Genomic DNA, 22,703 nt, shown 5'->3' on the forward strand with positions numbered 1-22,703 from the left:
GCTACAATTTAAAAATATTTTTACAAGATACAGAGTGTCCCAAATAAGTAAAAAATATTATAGTTGTATTTTTTTAAATGGAACACCCTGTATATTATTCTATTTTTGGATTCTACGATTGAAATAAAGGTAAATTTGATTAAGGTTTATCACTTTAAACCTTACGGTTTTTGAAATATTTTCAATTTTATAAAATTGCAGTAAAAAATTTAAGGCTTTATTTCTTCATGGGTATCAAAGTTTTAATACTAAATATTTACTGAAAGATTATTTATTGATCAGATATTGTGTTTGCAATAATAGAAATTTTACTACCTTATACAGAGTGTCCAAAATTTATATATTAAGTAATTAATAGCTTTAAACGGCAATAATTTGTTTAATTTAAACGGAACACCCTATATATTTTACGTGAATCAGATGCACAATGTAATTGTCTATCAAATTGTATTGTTTCATTTTTTACCCACCTCTTCAAGTTTTCATAGAAAATGCATTTTCTTATAATTTAGACCTTATTTATCACTATACCCATGGAACATTGACATTTTAGCTTATGTTGGTATAGTTCGCTTATTTAATTAAAAAATTAAAAAAAACTGTTTAAATATTTTTTGTTAAAGAGGACCAATTAATATGATGCCAGTATTCAAACTACATTAATTGACTGTTTACGTTGTAGTAATAATTGCTCCAAATACTAAAAAACTAAATTTTGTGTGTGTATTAGACAGTGTGGTAAAAAGTAACACCTTATAAATTTTATTTCATTTATTGACGAATGCTTATTTATAAAAACAGAGACATTCATTTTTATATCTTATTATTATATTGATTTCTAAGCCAAATCCACATTTATTTAGAATATTTTATCAATTAAAACAATTTAAAAGTATGTAATTAACAAATTTTTGGTATTTTTGGTAGGAAATAATGGTGGTATATTTAATTGGTACACACTTTTACAAAGATTTAAATAGTTTTTTTTTTGTATGCCAATGGGCTTGCAATATTTACCACCTGTACAATTTGTACATTTTATGGTGCTATAAAAAAATCTGAAATGTCAATATTCCATGGGTATAATGATAAATGAGGTCTAAATTATGAGAAAATGCATTTTCTACGAAAACTTGAGATGGGTAAAAAATGGTATAATACAATTTGATAGACAATTACATTGTGCATCTGATTCACGTAAAATATATAGGGAGTTCCATTTAAATTAAACAAGTTATTGCCGTTTAAAGCTAGTAATTATTTAATATAAATTTTTGGACACTCTGTATAAGGTAGTAAAATTTTTATTATTGCAACACAATATCTGATCGATAAATAATCTTCAGTAAATATTTAGTATTAAAAACTTTGATACCCTGGGAGAAATAAAGCCTTAAAATTTTTACTGCAATTTCATAAAATTGAAAATATTTCAAAAACGGCAAGGTTTAAGTGTGATAAACCTTAATCAAATTTACCTTTATTTCAATCGTAGAATCCAAAAATAGAATAATATACAGGGTGTTCCATTTAAAAAAATAAAACTATAATATTTTTTACTTATTTGGGACACACTGTATCTTGTAAAAATATTTTTAAATTGTAGCTCTAATAGACCTTCAATGAACTCAAAACTTACAATTTGTAAAAATCTAATCGTTTAGCTACAATACTCCGTGTCGTATGTGGTGAACAACCCTGTATATTTATCTTTGTCCTATGCATTAAAATACAGGGCCCGAATTCTGTACTTAGAAAACTAAGCGTACATGACTTTAATTTTCGCTTGACGCGCACTTAACTACCGATTTGGGTATTCCCATTTGATGCATTTAGCGTCTTTACCCACTGCGCTGAGCGATTTGAAAACGGCTACCTTAAAGGATCGTTTTGCTTGTCGAACTGTCAGTAAAAATAGAAAAAATTGTGATTTTTTGCGTCTTCTTGGTCTATAGTGAACTTTATTTCCTCTTCTATACATTCCTCAATAAATAATTGATGATTTGCGACTCGGAAGCTATAAATATTGTTCAAAACATTTCTTTTTCAACATTTCTCTCGTATAATAAGAATAATGACATATCCATAGCAGAACAGGTTGACATAACTCAATATAATAGGTTATGAAATTCACGCAACATTGACATTTTTCATTGTTTTATCCACATTTGACTGTTAGTAATCTATTAGATACCTGAGAAATTGCGATGCTGCCAATATGTGCTCAACGCGTATCCAGAAACCGATTCGCACGGCAACGAGAATATCAAAATTACTGCTTGGCGTTTCGCTAATCGAATACTTTTGCTTACCGCTTTGAAAGCGTAACGTTTTTATATTGAAGTTCCAGAAATTCGGGCCCATACCACGGAAATAAAGTGATCAGAGCGAAAATGGTCGCTCGTCTTGAGAACAGTCGTCAGTTTCCTAGACTGATTGTCTTCTATTTTAACTGACAAGCAGAACTGACAGATAAAACGTTCTGTGTAAACGGGGCTTAAACCTAGCCACTAGACGCGAAATTTAGACATTACAAAATTGATGACGTGCATGAATACTTTCCGTTTCCTATAAATGTTTGTTTATAATAGAAAATGTTTTTAAACCACGATATATTTACAATATTTTCTAAAATGTATACATGTTTTCCTATAAAATATTAGTTATAGCGTGTCGATGGGTGTATATTTTCGCAAAACCTCGGGATTTTCATCGATTAATATCACATGCTTCATAGTTTTATACAGGGTGGCGCCCCTCTTAAACACGGAAGCTACAAGGAGAACGACAGTTTTTATTGAAATGCAATTTTGTGATCATAATACAGGGTGGTCCGAACTGTATTCCGGAAACTTCGGCAGCATATTCCGCAGATGAAAATAAGTAAAAATGTTCCTATAAACGTATGTCCAAAAATGCTTAGTTTCGGAGATACAGGGTGTCGAGTTTCATTTTTATTTCGATTTTTTCCAAATAATTTCTGCAGTAACGTCAATATTTGGATTAAAATTGGTGTCTTTGAGTTTTTTGACATGAGAAATTTGATTTTGGTGTCAATATGACTCCTACTAGTAGAAGACACCACCTACATATTTTTTAACTGGTTTGAAGAGTAACAACTTTTCGTCCGTACCTGTATAAAACTACTGAGTAAAAAAATATACATTTACGAAGCTTGTTACGTAAAAAAGGTCTTTTGGTAAAAATAGCTACGAGTAATGGTTTTCGAGATATTTGAAATCGAAATTATCAATACCTGTCATCACTGACATAAATTAAACATGTTGACTAAATAGTTATTAGACTGAGATCATAAATTTGAAATGTTTTTGTACCAAAAGTTCAACAAAAACTGTTTTATCATCATTTTTTGCAAAAAAATGTGATTAATTTAAACAAATAAAAATTTCACAAATTTATTATTTCAGTGAAATAACTATCTATTCAACCGTGTTTATTTTTCGTTAATAATGGCATGTATTGACTATTTCCATTCTAATTATCTTGAGAACGGTTGCTCGTAGCGATTTTTACAAAGAGATATTTTTTATGTAGAAGATCACAGAGATGTATATTTTTCCCTCGGTAGTTTTATACAGGTACGGACAAAAAGTTATTACGCTTCAAAACAGTTAAAACACGTGTAGGCGGCGCCCTCTACAAGTAGGAGTCGTTCCCATCAAAATCAAATTTCTCATATCAAAAAACGCCGAGACACCAATTTTCATCTAAATATTGACGTTACTTCAGAAATTATTTAGAAAAAATCGAAATAAAAATGAAATTTCTACACCCTGTATCTCAAAAACTAAGCATTTTAGGACATACATTTATACGAACTTTTTTACCTATTTTTATCTGCAGAATATGCTGCCGAAGTTTCCGGAACACAATTCGGACCACCCTGTATATTGTAGGTTAATTTAGAGCATTATTTAAAAATATAGAGAGTTTTACAGAGTGTTTCCAAAACCGGTGATAGATTTTTTTTGAAAATCTGGATCTTTAAATAAAGGCACCTGCTCCATCTTTCTAAAATATTTTCAGCATTACAGTATTGCCGCATCATTCGAAAAGTGGTAGCATCTTTCTTATTTTAAATGGAACACCCAGTATATTATTATATTTCTGGAAACTGCTTTCATATCTCATCATTTTTATATTAAGCTAACCTATACCTATATCTAATAGTTTTTAAGATAAAAAATAAAACATGTGTAAAATTGGCAAACACATGATCCTGAATAACCATTGGTAAAATGATAAATTAAACATTTTTAAAGTTGAAATTTGGGTTATAAGTTAAAGAAAGTCGATATACTCGATCTGTCTAAATAAATCAATTGGATATTGCACAGAGGGAGCAAAAATATTATTTATTTATTTCCGTTTGTTATAAAATTACCCAAATCTTTGTTATTTTAAATTCAACCCTATGAATAATATTCAAAAAATCAAAGATCTGATAAAATTGATTTTCAACGATATATCATGTTCCTGTACCTAAACCTTTTCTTAAGTAGTATATTAATTCATCTTAAGAATCTAGGAGAAAAATAATGGTTCATTGGAGATGTATATGTATAACTAAAATCTAAGGTTTTATAGCCCATAGCCATAGGTATTTAAAATTGTTTAAAAAAGAACAATTTTTAAATATAATAAAAGCTACCTAAATTGGAATTGTCCCGGTATAGCTTAATATGTGTAAGATTTTTTTTTTGTTTACTTTCTTTATAAAATAATAAACAATCTAAACAACTAACAAAACCATAACTCGTGACAGGATAATTAAAATGTTTTAAAGTATTATATTGTCAGGAAAACAAATATATAATAAATCACAGACTCACCAAATAATCCCTGAAGCATTGACCCTGAGCGGAGGCGTAAATCGAATTTCATCGGATTGTATTTCATCAACAAGGGCAAATAAATGCTTTTGTTTCATTCATATTAATTACCTAATTAGCGATGGCAAATTTTATGTTTGAGTTGAGAGAGTTAATTTGGGGCAATATATCACGGAAATTTTATATCTTTATTATTGAAGCTCGCTGGTAAAAATTACGGTAAGTTTTTGGTTTATTAACATATCTGTAGTTAGTAATATAATATCTTTACAACTAACAAAACCATAACTCGTGACAGAATAATTAAAATGTTTTAAAGTATTATATTGTCAGGAAAACAAATATATAATAAATCACAGACTCACCAAATAATCCCTGAAGCATTGACCCTGAGCGGAGGCGTACTTTAATACCTGTCACAATTAAAAGTAAGGATAAGTGTCCAGTTCATAATTCCTACCTACTTAACTGCTATATGCCGATATTGTTTTGCCCTAACTACCTATTATTTATTTTCTATTTATCTTACTAGATGGACTAATTTATCTCTGTCTCTCTCAATACAAGATTTACAAACATATCTATGCAAATGCACTACTTGGCCTTCCGCCCACGCACCCCCTGATGGCGCGGACTCCAGAGTAATCAGCCGCACGGACAACAGAATAAACACAACATATCGATACCGAGATTCGAGGACCCTGGGGGCCTGTTCCCCCCGCTGAAGACCCGGAGGTACCGTCCCAGACATAATAGTAATGTCCGTTGACACACGGCGTACGGAATCCCAGATCCCTGCCTGTGCGACGTTGCGACATTACGAGGATTCGCGTCCCTGCTACTATGACATTACGGGATCCCAGATCCTGCCAAGCAACATTAACGGGCCTATCCTTGCGCTTCCTCAAGCTAAGCAGTACTAACTCTACTGAGAACAGAAATTCACTAATCCACCTAAAGCTTACGTGGCTATCATATTAACTAATTAGGTACTTTATAAAAGAACTATCCAATCTCTCTCTCTCTCTTGATTACAAATTTACTTATCTCATCAAATACTAACGTACTGTCTTGCCCCCGTCCACGCCCCCCCGTGGCACGGTCTAGACGAACCAGAAGACCCGGATACAGCGGCTGAATCTCTCGGGGTCCCGCTCCCGCATCTGGTTACGCCCAGAGGCACAATATAAAAACCGGTGATAACCAGGATTTTACTCCCTACACCGTTGCGACATTACGAGGAATCGCGTCCCTGCTACTATGACATTACGGGATCCCAGATCCTGCCAAGCAACATTAACGGGCCTATCCTTGCGCTCCTCCTGACTAGACAGCACCGACTCTACAGAGTAAAGAGATTCAATAGCCTATCTAAACAAAGCTCACGTAGCTGCCGCATCGGTATACCGCCGCATTATTTAATTACTAACCCTATCTAACTTTCATATTCTATATTTTGACCTAGCATGTATACGGCGCAGTTATTTAATGTAATATTTAATAATATGTGTACGCAAATGATATCTAACAAAACGTATCAATATATTTATCAAAATATTCATGATCTAATTAATTAATAAACTACGACACTTAGTGAGATGTACTCACCCTGCTTCTGCTTATATCACTGCACTAACTAACTAATTAACTTTATCTTTAACTGACACACTATTCACGCCACCGCACTCAAAACTGTACTGTGCGTCGGAATACGTGTATTTTTCTCTACATTAGGTAATATTCTCAAACTTTCTTTTCGAAACAGAATTGTTTCGACCAATCATCGTTCGATTTTTGAACGCTTTTCTAGGAATACTTTTACCCCTAAATCGGAGCGCAGGACGCCCATAAAAATCAGATATGGCGTGACATGCTTGAGACGCAGAAATACTTAGCAGGCACAAACTCTTAATATGTGTCGTTTTAAAACCTATGTTAAAAGAAATATTATTGGGAAAATAAACTCACGTTATATATGTAGTTAAAATACACATTGTTCTTTGTAAATCAAATTAAAACTTAACCCGAAAAAGTTTACAGGGTGAGACAAAATTAATATTGAACATTGGTAATTTTTACAAGCAAGTTAATCTTTTCAGTTCATTAAATTTAATTTCAATACAAATTGTCGTTCTCTTTGGAGCCTCCGCGTCGTATTTAGAGGCGCCATGGCCACCCTGTACAACTTACGTCGCACTGCGTAAATCGAATTTCATCGGATTGTATTTCATCAACAAGGGCAAATAAAATGCTTTTGTTTCATTCATTAATTACCTAATTAGCGATGGCAAATTTTATGTTTGAGTTGAGAGAGTTAATTTTGGGGCAATATATCACGGAAATATTATATCTTTATTATTGAAGTTTCGCTGGTAAAATTTCGATGTTTTTGCTTTATTAACATATTCATCTGTAGTTAGTATATAATATCTTTAAATATCAGACTAAACTTTGAAACCTATTAAAATAAACTGCTACAAATTTATTCTAGATCTTCATTTAGATGATTCTAAATTTCTGGTAAATAAAGTACTAAAATCTGACTGTGTTTACTAGCGCATGCAACATAGTAAAAATGAATGCACTAAAACTATATTTTGGCAATGTAAAATGATTTTGGAGTTTGCAGGGTTGTTGCGCGTACACACAGGACTCATTTTACACAGAATTTAGTGTAAACGAGAGAAACATTTTCTGCATGTATTCGTTTGTATGTTCGTTGTAACAAAATGACCCAAATAACAATTCAATTTTGAAATAAACCGTAAAAATAAACGTCTTTAGTTTAGCTAACAATTTAAAATCATGAAATTAAGGATCAACAAACGGCAACATTGTTGAATGGCTGAGTAGACTAGTGGGGCGTAGACGCTATTGAAGTATATCTCTTCCGGTCGTCGGAAGCAAAAAAAACATAAAGAACAAAGAAAAAAACTATTTAAAATATCTAAATGCAACTATTCGAGAACACTTTAGTTTTTTTTAAACAGATACGTCTACAAAAAGCGATGACGTTCTGTTAAAATGATTTTAACAGAACGTCAACTGAGCTCAAAACACTCTCGAATTCTCCTTAACAGTAACACTGTGGTATTGGATTAAATTTAATTGATGAATGAGCCCTGTCAACTTGTTTTTATAATAGATGCTCTTCACATTGACACCGGACTGTCGTGAACTCATTTAATTCATTTCGAGCGTTAACAGGTAAATTCTGTTATGGTTGCGTGATTCATTACGCTTTAGATTGGGTTTTGCTAGTGTGAATATTTGTTAAGTGCAGAATCCATCATTTTATAATAAGTATATTTCGAGGTATTGAAATATTGAAATAATATAGTAAAATGTTATGTTTTACGTTTTTGTATAATTATTTATACTCTAAATAATATAATGAAGATATTCTCTATTTCATAAAGATTTTTTATGCGAGATAGGTATATCCATAGATTTAGAAAGAACAGATATCGCATTATGCATTTTAACCCGATCAAACATTCGGAGGTTGACTACGTACTGTAAAAATCAACTGAGATAGAGAAGGCGACATTGCCACATATCAAATTTGCGCCTATCTAATTAGTTTGATTTGCAGAAAAGGTGACTTTAAAACCTTCACCGGAGCAAGTGATGGCTATAAAACGAAGATCGCTGTCATTTTATATGTAAATTTATGTGGGATATGTTATCGATTATATTAAATTATTAGAATTATTAGAATTATATTAATAACGATCTGTCAAAGAATGAAAACGAAATGATTTTACCATAGAAACGCATTCTGACTTTGAATTTTTTTTAACTATATTGTGATGTTTTTTAGTTTTCTCTAAAACGATATGAAAATTTCGAAAAGTATAAACGAAATTAAACATTTTAGAGGAAGCCAACATTTTTATGAAGAACGCATTTTTCTCAAAATATCAATAATAAAAAATATTTTTTCTTGTAAAGACAATCGAGGTATGCATACTGTAGAAACAGATAAATTATTACAAGAAATATTAACGCATTTTGTCAAAAAGTAGCCGACTGTTGTGAAAACCTATTCATAAGGGCAACAAAACACATGAAAATGGGCTACCCTGTAGGTACAAGGTATTCCATTCGTAAAAAAATATCTTATTATCGCACCCTGCATACGAAGGGCATAAAAATATTGCTATAGCACTTAAATTCAATTTGTTCTTGCTTCAAATAATATCGCCATTACCTGTGCTGGTTATGACGGCAAAATTCCCAAAACTTCTTTCTTAACATGTTAACAGACATTGTTTATTTTAATTTAGTTAGTTTTGTTGTTGTTTTTTATTTTGTTTATATTTATTTTTTTATTTATTTGATATTTTATATGTTTTGGGTTACATATTCTGTGTTGCAATAATAAGTAATTAATTAATTAATAAAATTAATTTGATAATGCTATTTCTAACCTAAAATATGAGTGCATATTATTCAGATTAGTATATAAGTATTGAAATATGTAGATGTAATAGGGGGCCCGGTAAAATTTTTGCACACAGGCCCGTGAGTCTGTTGTTACGCCACTGGCTTACATTCAGATTAGAGAAACAAATTTCTACGCTAATTAAAACCACTATTTTATTCCACTAATGAGGAAAATGCATGTTTTTAAATAATGGTTTTAAAAATAGTTCATATAATTACAAATTGAACAAAAAAAAATCGTTGATATCGGTTAAGAAATGCCTCTATTATAAAATAATTAAATATTGTTAATTTAAATGGCCGGGCAAACGCTCTCTACCGCGCCTTGCCGCTGTGACGTCACCCGCCGTTCTTCTGCTTGAGTGGAGCCAGACGCGTGATTATTTTACACAGTTTGCTTTTAAACGCTGTTGAATCCGAGTCAAAATTTTAGTTATTTGTGTTAATTAATACATAATTAGTAATTAGTGATATTTATAAATAGTAATGGATGAGCGAAAACAGAAAAAAATGGTCCAAGGCCATGAGAAGAGATGAAAAGAAAAACGTTAAATTATCCTCTATTTTTACGATTTATTGTTGTGAAGATCATTTTGATGTAAGTTCATATATTTATGTATATTGCCTTACATACGTATATGAAATTTGAATGTACAGGGTTATTCATTATATTTTGACACCCACATACAGGCTTAACTGCAAGTTTTAGAAGAAAACATTAAATAAAAAAGTTGCATGGTTTTTCATATACTCTCCTTTAAAATTAATTCTAGTTATACAGGGTGTCTCAAAAAAGGTGGCAAAATTGTAGGTATTTTTCGCTTTTCAACTGTCAATATACATGAAATATATTTAGAGTATCTAGAAATTTCCGAAGAATCCAAAAATATATAGGGTGTTTCACCTATAAAGTAAAAGTAACTTAATTTTGGCGTTTGCTTATGGGACACCTTGTATAATATTTTCATTACTGATAAACAATTTATTTCCTATAATTTCGTAAAAAAAACAATCTTTAAAAATAACAAGGGTAAAGGGGTGTCAATATATAAAAAAACTTTCTATTTCACGCTATGCTCTGGAGTTATTTTTCCTCGTACTAAACAAATATTTTTGTCTCTTTTCACTTTTACATAACCTACAGCATTATCTCCATACGTCTCCCTACCTGATCTGAAAAATAAGTTTATAACATTAATTTATAACTATATAAAAGTTCGTAACAGTAGGTACCTACTTATACTTAAATATGCCTCAGTACTACAAAGAATAAATGTTACATACCTCTCTGTTTTTATCCTCGTAATTCAACACCAATAAATTGGGAATTTGTATTTATAAATGCAGCCAACATAAAAGCATCGACTTTTGGCAAGTTATCTGATTGTGCTTTTACAAACCCGGAATCTGTCATTACTTAAAAAATTCTCAGAAAACATACAAATAATAACTGCACAAAAAAGCATAAAAAGCTCCTTCAATCAACGCTAAAAAAAACGCTTAGTACGCCACCTAAATACGTACATAAACGAAACACGTCTGGCTACTGCTGGCCATCGCGCGTCGACGAGAACGGCGGGTGACGTCAGACCAATAGAATATCGTTTCAATTCGCCAGGCGTCGTTTGCGTTATCCATAGCATTTTAATGGCCCGTTTTATAAAATTGTGGTACTGCTTTGAAGAAAAAAGTTTTTTCTTGCATTTACACATATTTATTCTAATAAATTGAACAGTTTCTGGCGAAAAATAAAATATATGCATCTTCCTCATTGCGAGGTTTTGAATGAAGCTTTAATGTCTCACTAAACTTTTTCTGAAAATTAATATTTATTGCCACAATTAGTAACAAATATTATAATTATTCTGGAATACATTAAATTAATATTCAAGTACAACAATGTTAACACCAATAAAAAATACATGTTTGCCAATCTTTAAAAAATAAATCACGATAAAAAAATATCCAGTTCATTGGAGCAACAGATTTCACATTTCACCGCCCGGCGTCCGGTGAAAGACGACTCTTCAAATTATTTTACTGGCTATTGATTAAACGTTGACCATTTCGTAACGATGTGACCCGAATTAGTTATTAATGCAGACAGCAGAAAAAAAAAACAACGGTTAGTATTTATCATAATAAATGTTAAAACTTACATTAGCGCTTGTCAAACTAAACGAACCTGCTTTATAGAAATAGAAATATAGGTGTGCGTTACTTAATCTAATTATTACAGACTGTATGTAATTGGTGTAATTATACTAATTTAATTTTTGCGCTACGCATTTCGATGAATAGAATGGCTCTGAAATAAACTCATAAATTTTAGTGAGTGCGAAATCCTGATAATAGAAATATATTTTATGATTTGTTGTTTGAGAAATACATTTAAATCTTCATATATCTATTTATTGTGTGATCAATGGCGTAGCTAAAGGGGAGACCGGAGGCTGACCGGACACGTATCAGGGGTGAGCCCACCGCCAGAGAAATTTTGAATTTTGATTAAATTATGACTCTTCTAGTTTTGTTTAGTTAATATTATTTTAAAAAATGTCTATACCTATGTGGCGGATTCATCTCTCCAAAAAATTCTATATGGGTATTTTGCCACGCAAGAAAATCTACAAAATAAAATAGTTGTTTTTGTAACAACTGCTGCGTTAATCCAAATGGAAACTACTTGTCAGCAGCGAGGTCAGCAGTTAGGTTTACAGATATACAAATTTGCCTAACGAGCAAAAAAATGCTTAACGTTTCGGAAAGTTTATCTCTTTCCGTCGTCGGAAGCAAAAAAAATACAAAGAATAAAAAAAAAAACTATTTAAAATATTTAAGTTCAACTATTCGAGAACACTTTAGTTTTTTAGAACAGATACGTCTACAAAAATCGTTGACGTTCTGTTAAAATGACATTATATCAGGTTAAACTTCGAAATTAACAATTACTGATAACAATTATTACTTAATAAGGTAAAACCAAAAAGCCCCAAACTTTTTGTATGATTATTTTTAATTTTTACGCATGTTATGTTCATTTATGTTATGTTCTTTAAAATCAAAGAAGCGATTGCCATACATTACTAACATCTACAGATGCATGAGCAATACATTTATTTTTAATAAATTGTATTAAAAAAGCCTATTTTATTTTTCTTTTAGAAGCTATGGCTTCTTTCATTATAATTTTGGAGTTATTAAAATTTATTCTGTGCCCTGTGTCCCATAAATGCTGACAAATCTTAGATTTGTGAAAATCTCGCTTTCTTAAATACTGTTTATGTTCTTTAATTCGAAGATTTAAGGGTTTAGATGTTTCACCAATGTAAAATTTATCGCATTCACATGGTATTTTGTATATTACATTTGTTGTTTGTTGTTCTGTATTCATTGATTTAGTATGTGATAAAATGGATCTAAGTGTATTTTGTGTTTTGAAAGATGTTCGTATGTTTTCTTGCAGTGGCGAAATACCCATATAGGATTTTTTGGAGTAATGAGAATGTCTTCATTCCTCACACGGTCGACCCAGGGCACTCTTAGCATTCGTCGTAGGGTCCACATTTCGAAGGCTTCAATTCGGTTTATTGTTGCTACCTTCAGTGTCCATGCTTCCACACCATATAACAAAACGGACCAGACATAGCACTTCACCATTCTGTGTCTAAGGCCGAAGTTCAAATTCCTATCTGTGAGAAATCTTCGCAGTCTCAGAAAAGTAGATCTTGCTTGTTCGATCCTGCATTTGATCTCCTGATCCGGATCCCACGTTTCGTTAACCATGCATCCCAAATATTTAAATTGTGTGACCTGCTTGATGACCTCTCCGTTTAAGTAAATTCTGGTGTTCGGAATATTGTTTCTGCTAACAGCCATAAATTTAGTTTTTGTAGTATTTATGTTTAAACCCAGTCTTTGACTTTCACTGTTAACCTTATTTAGGAATTGGAGATCATTTGCATTGTCTGCCAATATCACTGTGTCATCCGCATATCGAATATTATTAATTGGAATGCCATTTATTTTCAAACCAATGGGACTATCGGAGATTGACTCAGTGAATGCTCTTTCCACATATAAATTGAACAACATTGGAGACAGAATACACCCTTGCCTTACCCCCTTTTTTATTTCAAAATCTTCTGTTACTCCCACGCTATGTATACGAATTTCAGCTTTTTCCAATACAAATTACTGATGAGCCTTATATCTTTTCCATCAAGTCCCTAGTCTCTGAGGTATGATATAAGGAGGTTATGTTTAACGTTATCGAACGTCTTTTCATAGTCTATAAAGCACATGAAGGCATCTTTTCTCTGATCTTGGCAATTCTGTACTAAAGTTTGAAGACTGAATATGGCTTATCTAGTACCAAAGCCGTTCTTAAATCCAAATTGACTTTCTCCACTTACTTCCTCACATTTTTTGTAGAGTCTTGTATGCAGTACCCGTAAAAAGAGCTTAAGAAAATGGCTCATTAGACTAATAAGACTCTCGCTCTTTACACGAAGTTGCGTTACTTGACTTGGGCAGCGTGATAAACGTAAAACGAAGCCAGTCTTCAGGGACGTGACCGGTGTCATAGATGTTATTGAAAAGCTGTACTATAGTTTTTAAGTTTTGTTCATTAATTAAGTGGAACGTTTCCGAATACATATCATCAGGCCCTGGAGTTTTGTCGTTTTTCATTAATCTAATCGCATGAATAATTTTACTTTCCAATATGCTTGGTCCTGATGGCATGGGAATCTCAGTTGCAGGGTTTTCTGATCGTTCGTCGTTGAAAAGATTAATGGTATAATTTCTCCAAGTTTGCAATAGTTCTTCTGTTTCCGTTATAATTTTATTTTCATCAGTTTTAATTAGGGTTATTGATTTATTATTGTGTAACCCAGCTATCTCTTTCACTTTCTTGTGAAGATGGAAACTGTCTCCAAGGTGACTGAGATTTTGGGCCTCTATACATCTCTCCTTCAACCATGTCTCTTTTGCCGTTCTTATTTTATTACGAATTTTTCTTTGCATAGATTTATATTCGTTGGGATTATTCTGGATTTTAAATTGTCTTCGTTGTTCCATCATTTTTAAAATATTTTCAGTCATCCACTCGTTTTTCGCTGTTGTTCGATTAGCCGTGAGGAGGTTTTCATTTGTGTTCTTGAAAGCTTACTTAATGCCCAGCCAATGTTTCTCAATGTCATTTGTACTTCGAAAACCAATCATTCATAATTAAAAAAAATACATATCCTGTGAAAACCACATATGAGTTTATTTTGATTTTCCATTCACTTGTTTTCATCCAGCCGTCTAATAATTTAAGAAAAAAATTTTCCGAAGCAGAAAACTGTTTTTTCTCTTGTATCGGCCTTCCAATTATACCATTTTATAAGACAGGCGGCGTTTTTACAGCTCTTAGCTGACACATAAATAAACGGCAATATCATAAATAATAGCAAATCCGACCAGTAACGTTGCGTTAATAATGCCGGGCCGAAGTCAGCGAATAAACTTTACGAGTCTATTAGAGAGCGATCGATCGTGAAGGCTTACCTTTATTTCACCTTTATTTATATTTGTTTTGAGGCTGTTTAGGATCATAACAACATAGTTTGCTGGTTATTCGTTATTCTTTTTATGTTCGTTTGTGATATTATTTTGCCATTTTTCGGTTTATTAATTTTTGTTTTGCTTTGTGTTATATCTCTATTGCCTTTATATGTACACATATTAATGTATTTTTAGAAATCGCTTTTAAAACGTCCTTTGACGTTGTGCGATGCCTAGTCGCCATTGGTTTCGCTCATCCCAGTCTTCGTCACGCAGATGCCTTGAGCTCATTGCCTTCTCGACACCATCGATCCAGTTTGTCCTTCCTCTATATGACCGAAAAAAAAGGTCGTTAAGTATCTCAACAATCGGTATTTCTACTGTACTTTAACACCGTTTTTTTTAATGTAGGAATCTTCGCAAAATCTTCATATAAATGTTCCCGCTTCCAAGGTATCAGTGGGTGGCTTTGATAAATTACTCTTTATTTTACTACTTTGATACTACCTGATTACTATTACTTTGATTTAGGTACTGTAGAAAATGCCATTAAAATATTCTAAATACAAAAAAGATCATTTTTCAATTCTCCATCTATTGAAAAAGAAATATACAGGGTGTTTCATTTGAAAAAACGAAGAAAAATTATTTTATATGTTAGAAAATTTGGCGTAGAATGTTGAGCATCCTGTAATGTCGACATTAACCGGACATCGGACCTTAACCGTAACATATATAAACGATGTGAACTTTCACATAAAATAGATAAATTGTGACACATTTTAGCGGTTTAGAAAATCCATGAAACCATTTAATACATGACAAACGTCAATATGTAGCAGCCGGAAACAAACCCTTCAGGATAAAAAGGCACTTCGATAATCTCACAGCTCGTATATTCTACGTCGACGAACCGTAGGTAAATGAAGTTCGCGTAACATCCATTTGCAGACGAGCTGAACAAAAGGGCTTTGTTGACTGTCTAACTAGTTCGTTGCTACAATGCAGTCCGCTAATAAAGTAGAGCGATGCGGCATCAGATAGTTTTAACCTGGTAAATTCCCGGTCTTAAAATGTCTGCCTTTGCCGCTGCATGAAAGTTTACTATATTGTCTATACTCGGCTACATTTTACAATATATAAACTGTACGAAATAATTGCCCTGTCTGTGGAAAATTAAATGTAAAGTTTAGTCAAACAGACAGGAAAAACTAAAGCTTATAAAAAATTGTTTGAATTTTATAAAACTGTTGATACAAATGTTGGTACAACAACTTGCAAAATACTTTTCTAAAGGAACTTAAAAACGCGTTTAGGTGAACCGTTTTTGTTGTTTTTTCTTATATTAAGGAGGAACTTCTTGGAGGAGCTTCATCGTTATCTGAGCTTCTCGTTCATTCTTTCTGAGGTAGTTTTTAAGGTCATCTGTTGCACTAGTTCTTAATTTTCGCACTTCATATAAGATGATGTATCACGTTGTAACAACCAATCTTTCACCCAGAAACGCTTTTTTGTCTTTGTAACTGGCTTTTGCAATGACAAAAGCACGAAAAGTAAAATTTTTGTATATAAAAACATATTTTACTTCAAGATCATTCGATTAAAACTGACGATATGTTTGTATGTATGATGAAAGCACCTGTCTGTTAAAAACTGACAGGCCCAAAACTGAAGATCGCATCGTTAGACCTAACTGCATTGTGTGTGGTCTGACAAAGTTTAGATCTTCAGTTCAGATCGTACAGTCCTAGAACTGCTGGCGTACTGTATGTGAATGAAAACCATAAGCTAATCAAAGAGCTAAAAGCAGACAGGGCATTGGGATTACCGCTAGATGCCACAGCTCCAAGGTATAGTTTTAACAACGTATTTAACATAACTACCTCGAAGACATGTAGAATGTAGAATGTTTAGGAGGGGAGTTAATCACCGCGACGTTATAGATCTATTGTATGTTCCTCTTTCTTGAGTTATAACGAGTTATAAATAACGATAACTCATCATGCAGTCTCAGAGCTTTACCAAAAGCCAGTATCTGAGAGGCTCCACAGAGGCCATCCTCAGAGGCTCCACAGAGGCCATCCTCGACATCAGACGTACCAAGGTTCATGGCACAAATAGTCGTCGTCTCGGCGCACTCAGTGATAAGGTGTTCTGGTGTCTCCCCATTTTCTCCACAAAATCTGCATTCGCCGTTGTTTCTCAGTTTCAGCCTACTGAGGTGTTTGTTGAGGAGACAGTGTCCTGTTAGAAATCCCGTGACAATCCGAAGATTGTTTTTACTTAAATTAAGGAAAACTTTTGATTTTCCTCGGTCGTAAGTTCTGAGGAACTTTTTCGAGTGTCTTAGACCGTTGGAGGACCCCCATTCCAAGTTATGGATGGAGTCTCCCAGGTTCTTCAGTTCCGCTTTCAGTTGGTTCCCGTTTGGAAAACAGAACGGTTCTGGCCCAGTTAGTGGAGTGTTCGCTCCTTTTCTAGCTAGATCATTTACTTTTTTATTGCCTTCTATCCCTTGGTGAGCAGGCACCCAGAGTAGGAGGACTTTATTTTATCTGCCTCATTTGTTGAGCTTCTCTAGGCATTCTTTGACCAACTTCGAATTGATGGTTACTGAGTTGATCGCGTTAAGTGCTGCTTGACTATCGGATAGGATGGCAATTTCTTGTTTTCGATAGTTCCTATATAAGACAAATTGTACGCATCTTTCTATAGCGTAAATTTCTGCCTGAAGGATACTGGGGTAGGTGCCCATTGGTTTGGAGTATTTAGTTTTTGGCCCAAATACTCCTATCCCTGTCCTTGCTTTGGTTTTGGAACCATCAGTATACAACGTGATGGTGTGGTCTTTTATATGCTGAGTAAGCGTTTCTTTCTTCCAATCCTTTTTATTACTCAATGCTACAGTGAGGTGTTTCTCAAAGTTGTAAATTCTTGGTATGTCATCCACTGGGAGTTGGAGAAGTGGAATTTTCTTTTTGAGGGTGTTCCAAGCCCTGACCTGAAAATTCTCCCAGTACTGTTTCCGTCAATGACCATTCTAATCATTGTCGCATTGGCATAACTACCGACGACAATGTGCAGTGGTGTTAGGTCTAGAATGACCTCCATTGCTGCTGTTGGATATGTTCTCGTGGCACCTGTGATGCAAATACACGCCAGTCTCTGTACTTTGCACAGGTTTTGTCTTGCTGTACGTTTCTCTAGTATTGTATACCAAGCAGGCTCGAAGACATAACTACCTACATAACTTTAACATAACTACCTACAGAGTAATGAGCTATAAAACAACTCCAGAGTTTCCAACTGGTAAAGGAGTACAACAGGAAGACGCGATATCCCCAAATCTGTTTACAGCAACTCTAGAAGAAAGCTTCCGTCAACTGGACTGGACCAGTGTGAAAATTGGAAAACACCAGAACACCTTATCACTGAGTGCGCCGAGACAACAGTTCACGGCTGATGTCGAAGATGGAGAGCTGGCCTCTGTGAAGCCGTCTCAGATACTGGCTTTTGTCAAAGCCCTGAGACTGTAGGTATGTGTGTGATGTATGTTATAATTCATTATATCTCAAGAATGGGAAACACACAATAGATCTGCAAGGTCGCGGTGATTAACCCCCCTCATAAACATTTTACATTCTACTCAGTTATAACTAGGGAATGCAATCCCGCAACAACATCTCAATCCCGCAAACCCACGGGATTAAAGCAATCAATCCCGCGGACCCGCAAAATTGCGGGATTGTAAACATTAAATGCTCTTCTTTTCTCTCTCCGATTTTGGGATGCGGTTTGGACCAGGTTTTAGATGCATCTATTGTGATTAAGATGCTATGTGGTTTTCGAAAATATATTTAGCGAATTCTCGTATACAGGGTGTTTTATAATAGTGTACAAATTTGGTCAAGAATCTTTTTTACCGAAAATTTACAGTTTTTGAAAAATCGAAATTTTAGCTATGTATACGGCTAATCTGTATTGGAATTAGAAAAAACAATTTGGGTTTTTTTTAATTTTTTGTTTTAAGGAAAATATAATTTATAGTCATACATTTGGTCCTAAATGGTACAAAAGGCATTGTACATTTTGCATAGGCCCACAATATATTCATATAGCGTGTATCTTAAATATCTCTACAGAAATTTGGACCGTACATGTATTGTATACAGGGTGTTCAAAAATATATTTAATATTAAATAAACTTAAATTTTATTATAATTTATCTACTTATTTTATAAATAAAAATATTATTCTGATTTTGATTTTTTTTAACTTGTGTTAGTTATCTGCTTTCAGATACACTCTATATTAATAATTTTTGGCATTTGCAGAATGTACAAAGCTTTTTGTACCATTTAGGACCATCGTATAAAAAACGTCGTATTTTCCTTAAAACAAAAAAAAAATAAAAAATCGATCAAATTGTTTTCTTATAAAAAAAAAAATTGTTTTCTTATAAAACACGAGACACTTATAAATTACGAGAATTCGCTAAATATATTTTCATATTTTCGAAAACCACATAGTATCTTAATCACAATAGATGCATCTAAAACCTGGTCCAAACCGCATCCCAAAATCTTTTTTAGTTCAGGAGATATTCAACTTTAAACTTACCCTAAAATTTTGCTTGTCCCGATAATTATGTCCGCCAGTTTATTTGACGTAATTGTCCACAAGTACTAGTTAAACGCTTTTCTTCACTTAGGCGCGTCAGAAAAAAATCTAACAATTAACCTGTTTGTTTCACTTATTTTTAATGGCTAAGTCGTAAGGGGAATCCCCTGGTGTCGATCCCGCAGATCCCGCACGGTAAATCCCGCAACTTTGATCTCGCGGAATCACAGAGGGATCCCGCATTTGCGGGGTTGCATTCCCTAGTTATAACTCGTCAAATAGGAAAATAGGGTAAAAGTCACAGTTAACCGTTAATAAAGTAAAAATTATTTATTTTGTCATCCCAGCTGAATTCATTTAAAAGCATATTTTTCTACATTTTTTGAATACTCTTGGTACAAACGTTTACTTTGTCGTAAAAAAGAACCGAAAATAAACTCGAATACGAGTCACATTTCACTTTGTAAATATTAAACTTAAAAAATATATTTACAATTTGATAAAGCGTAGGCATTTTTTGATATACTACATGATTGGTATTGTGTGGATATAACACACAAAACAGCCTAGCGTAGCTATTTTAAATTTCCATAGCTAAAAAGAGCACTGAAAAAAAAGACAAGAATAACATGCGTGTTGCAAATTGAGATGTTTTTTCTTCTTTCTATATTTTTATGTTACAAAATTATGGTCTATTTTTAGTATATTTTAAATTAAAGAGATTTACTTTGTAAAATAGACATTCTAACAAATAACGCAACACTGTAAATAGTTGAAGAATATATATATTTGGGACAACTAATACATAGGTTGGGATCTCTACCACCAGAAATCAACAGAAGAATTAAGTGGTTGCATGGAGTACTTATGATATATAATTTATATGTTTTTTTAACAAATTGCTCGCTATTTTATGGAAAATGCTGAAGCTCTGCAAATCTTAATCAAGGCTTAATCAAAGCACCTAGGTTTGGAATTCTGGATGTGGCGTATCACGACAGGATCGGGCAAAGCCTTATGGCAGATTTCTGAAATATAATATACATATATTTCCTTCGGCCCCACACCCGCTTTACCCGAACCCTGAGAGCTATCCGGACATTACAGCGTAATAGACTCTTAATATATTTTTTCTACAAACGTAAAAAATGACAAGGTTCGCGAATTGATAGCAATGAGCGAAGTGACACTTTTTTCCATTTTCCTACGTTACCATGACACGGTGCGCGAAGTAATGCGCGAAATGCCTATTTCGCACACTGCATATAAATTATATGGGATTTTGTAATTTTGATTTTTCGAAAATGAAGAACTAAATCATAACTAATTTTTTATTTCGAAATATTCAAGAATGAACAAATAACAAATATCAAACTTAACACTAATGCATATTCTAGTTATTATTTACAATATTAACATTAATAGTACAACCAGTACACGAACCAATATTTAATCCCAAACTAGATAGTTCTGATTTAGACACTATCCAATTTTGATGTAGAGGTACTTGATCCCGGTGTTTGACACTGCAAAATTTTATTTGATATTTTAATTTTATTGTTGATAGAATCCTCGACGTGTCCCTCGGCCACTTTCGAAAATTTCCATCCTCCGTGGTGCTTCAAATTAAATATACCACCCCCTGCATTAGCAAGGAGTGTGGCTGATGTTCTCCGGAAACAATGCTCAGTGTAGGCCTCATAATCTGGCAGCTTCAAGTGTTTTGCTATCATGCTAGGCATCTTACCAATAGAATTTAATTTAATTAAAAAATTAATTTACCAATAGAACGAACACAGTGAACATCTATACGAGGAATTCAAAGAGAGCGGAGATCAAGAAGTTGCAGATAACCTCCTCCATAATCTAGACACTGCTAGAAGAGACCGCTGGATTGAAACAGTGGAAAACACAGACTTTCATCGATCTAGTAGGAAGGCGTGGACCCTTCTACGTAATTTAGGAGGTTCACCAAGACCAAATAGGCCAAGCTCTCAAATATCAGCTAATCAAATTGCAAATTATATAGCTGAGACATCTAGGTCTCGACGTGATAAGGAGCACACAATTGAGATTAAGAGGAAATTGAAGGAGTTAAGAACAGCCACTCCCCATATCTCGGAATATTCACAGCCCTTCGAAATTGAAGACATAGTCACAGCTATTATTAAAGACATCAAGCCGAACAAAGCTCCTGGATATGACAACATTCATCCAGAATTCCTTATTTACGCTGGAAAACCTGCCCTCAAGTGGCTTTGTAGTTTTTTCTCGAGAATTTTATCAACCGGTAACATTCCAAAGGAATTAAAGAAAACTAAAATAATAGCTGTGTTAAAACCAGGAAAATCTAAAGATCAACCTCAGAATTATCGACCCATAGCCCTCTTAGTTGTACCTATAAGCTCCTAGAACGACTTATTTTCAATAGAATGAAGGATAGTATCTTAGACTATATTCCAGTTGAACAGGCAGGTTTCATTCCTAAACGCAGTTGCTGTGACCAAGTACTAGCAATTACATCTCACATTGAAGGAAATTTCCAACTTCAGCTTAAAACCTCCATAGCTTTTGTCGATTTAACAGCCGCTTACGACACAGTCTGGAGAGATGGTATGGTTTATAAATTACTTAAAGCACTTCCTTGTCAAACTATAGCTCGAGTTATCAACAACATGCTAAGCAACCGATATATCCAAGTATTTCAGGGAGAGAGCACAAGCAAACCTAAAAAACTTAACAACGGCTTACCCCAAGGCTCCGTTCTTGCCCCTCTCTTATTTAACTTATACATCTCTGACCTATCAGATACGCAATCTAGAAAATTTTGTTACGCAGACGATATAGCCATAGCAACGGAACACGAATCGCTATATCAAACCCAAGAAACGCTTACAAAGGATCTCGCATCCTTGAATGCCTATTTCATAAAATGGAGACTTCAACCCAGTGCAAATAAGACAGAAAAGTGGCTACCTTCCATCTTAATAACAAGCTGGCGAATACTGAAATAAGCATCCAGTTTGGTAACACCACTCTGCGTAATAACACATATCCAAAATATCTGCGGATTACTCTAGACCGTACACTCTCATTTCGAAAACACCTAGAAAATGTTGCTGGAAAAATCAGAACACGAAACAACATTATACAAAAACTTTGTGGTACTTCATGGGGTGCAAAAGCAACAACACTTCGGATCTCCGCCCTTGATCTGGTATTCAGTGTGGC

The 22,703-nt window shown here is 33.6% G+C and overlaps 1 protein-coding gene across 3 annotated transcripts in view; it reads left to right on the forward strand.

The window, feature by feature from the left end:
* LOC115879817 (high affinity cAMP-specific and IBMX-insensitive 3',5'-cyclic phosphodiesterase 8) overlaps positions 1 to 22,703 on the forward strand; it is a 511,035-nt gene that overhangs the window by 170,520 nt on the left and 317,812 nt on the right. The window lies entirely within an intron of this gene.

This window comes from Sitophilus oryzae, unplaced genomic scaffold (assembly GCF_002938485.1).
Source record: "Sitophilus oryzae breed Bouriz unplaced genomic scaffold, Soryzae_2.0 scaffold_1588_pilon_pilon, whole genome shotgun sequence".
NCBI lineage: Eukaryota > Metazoa > Arthropoda > Insecta > Coleoptera > Curculionidae > Sitophilus > Sitophilus oryzae.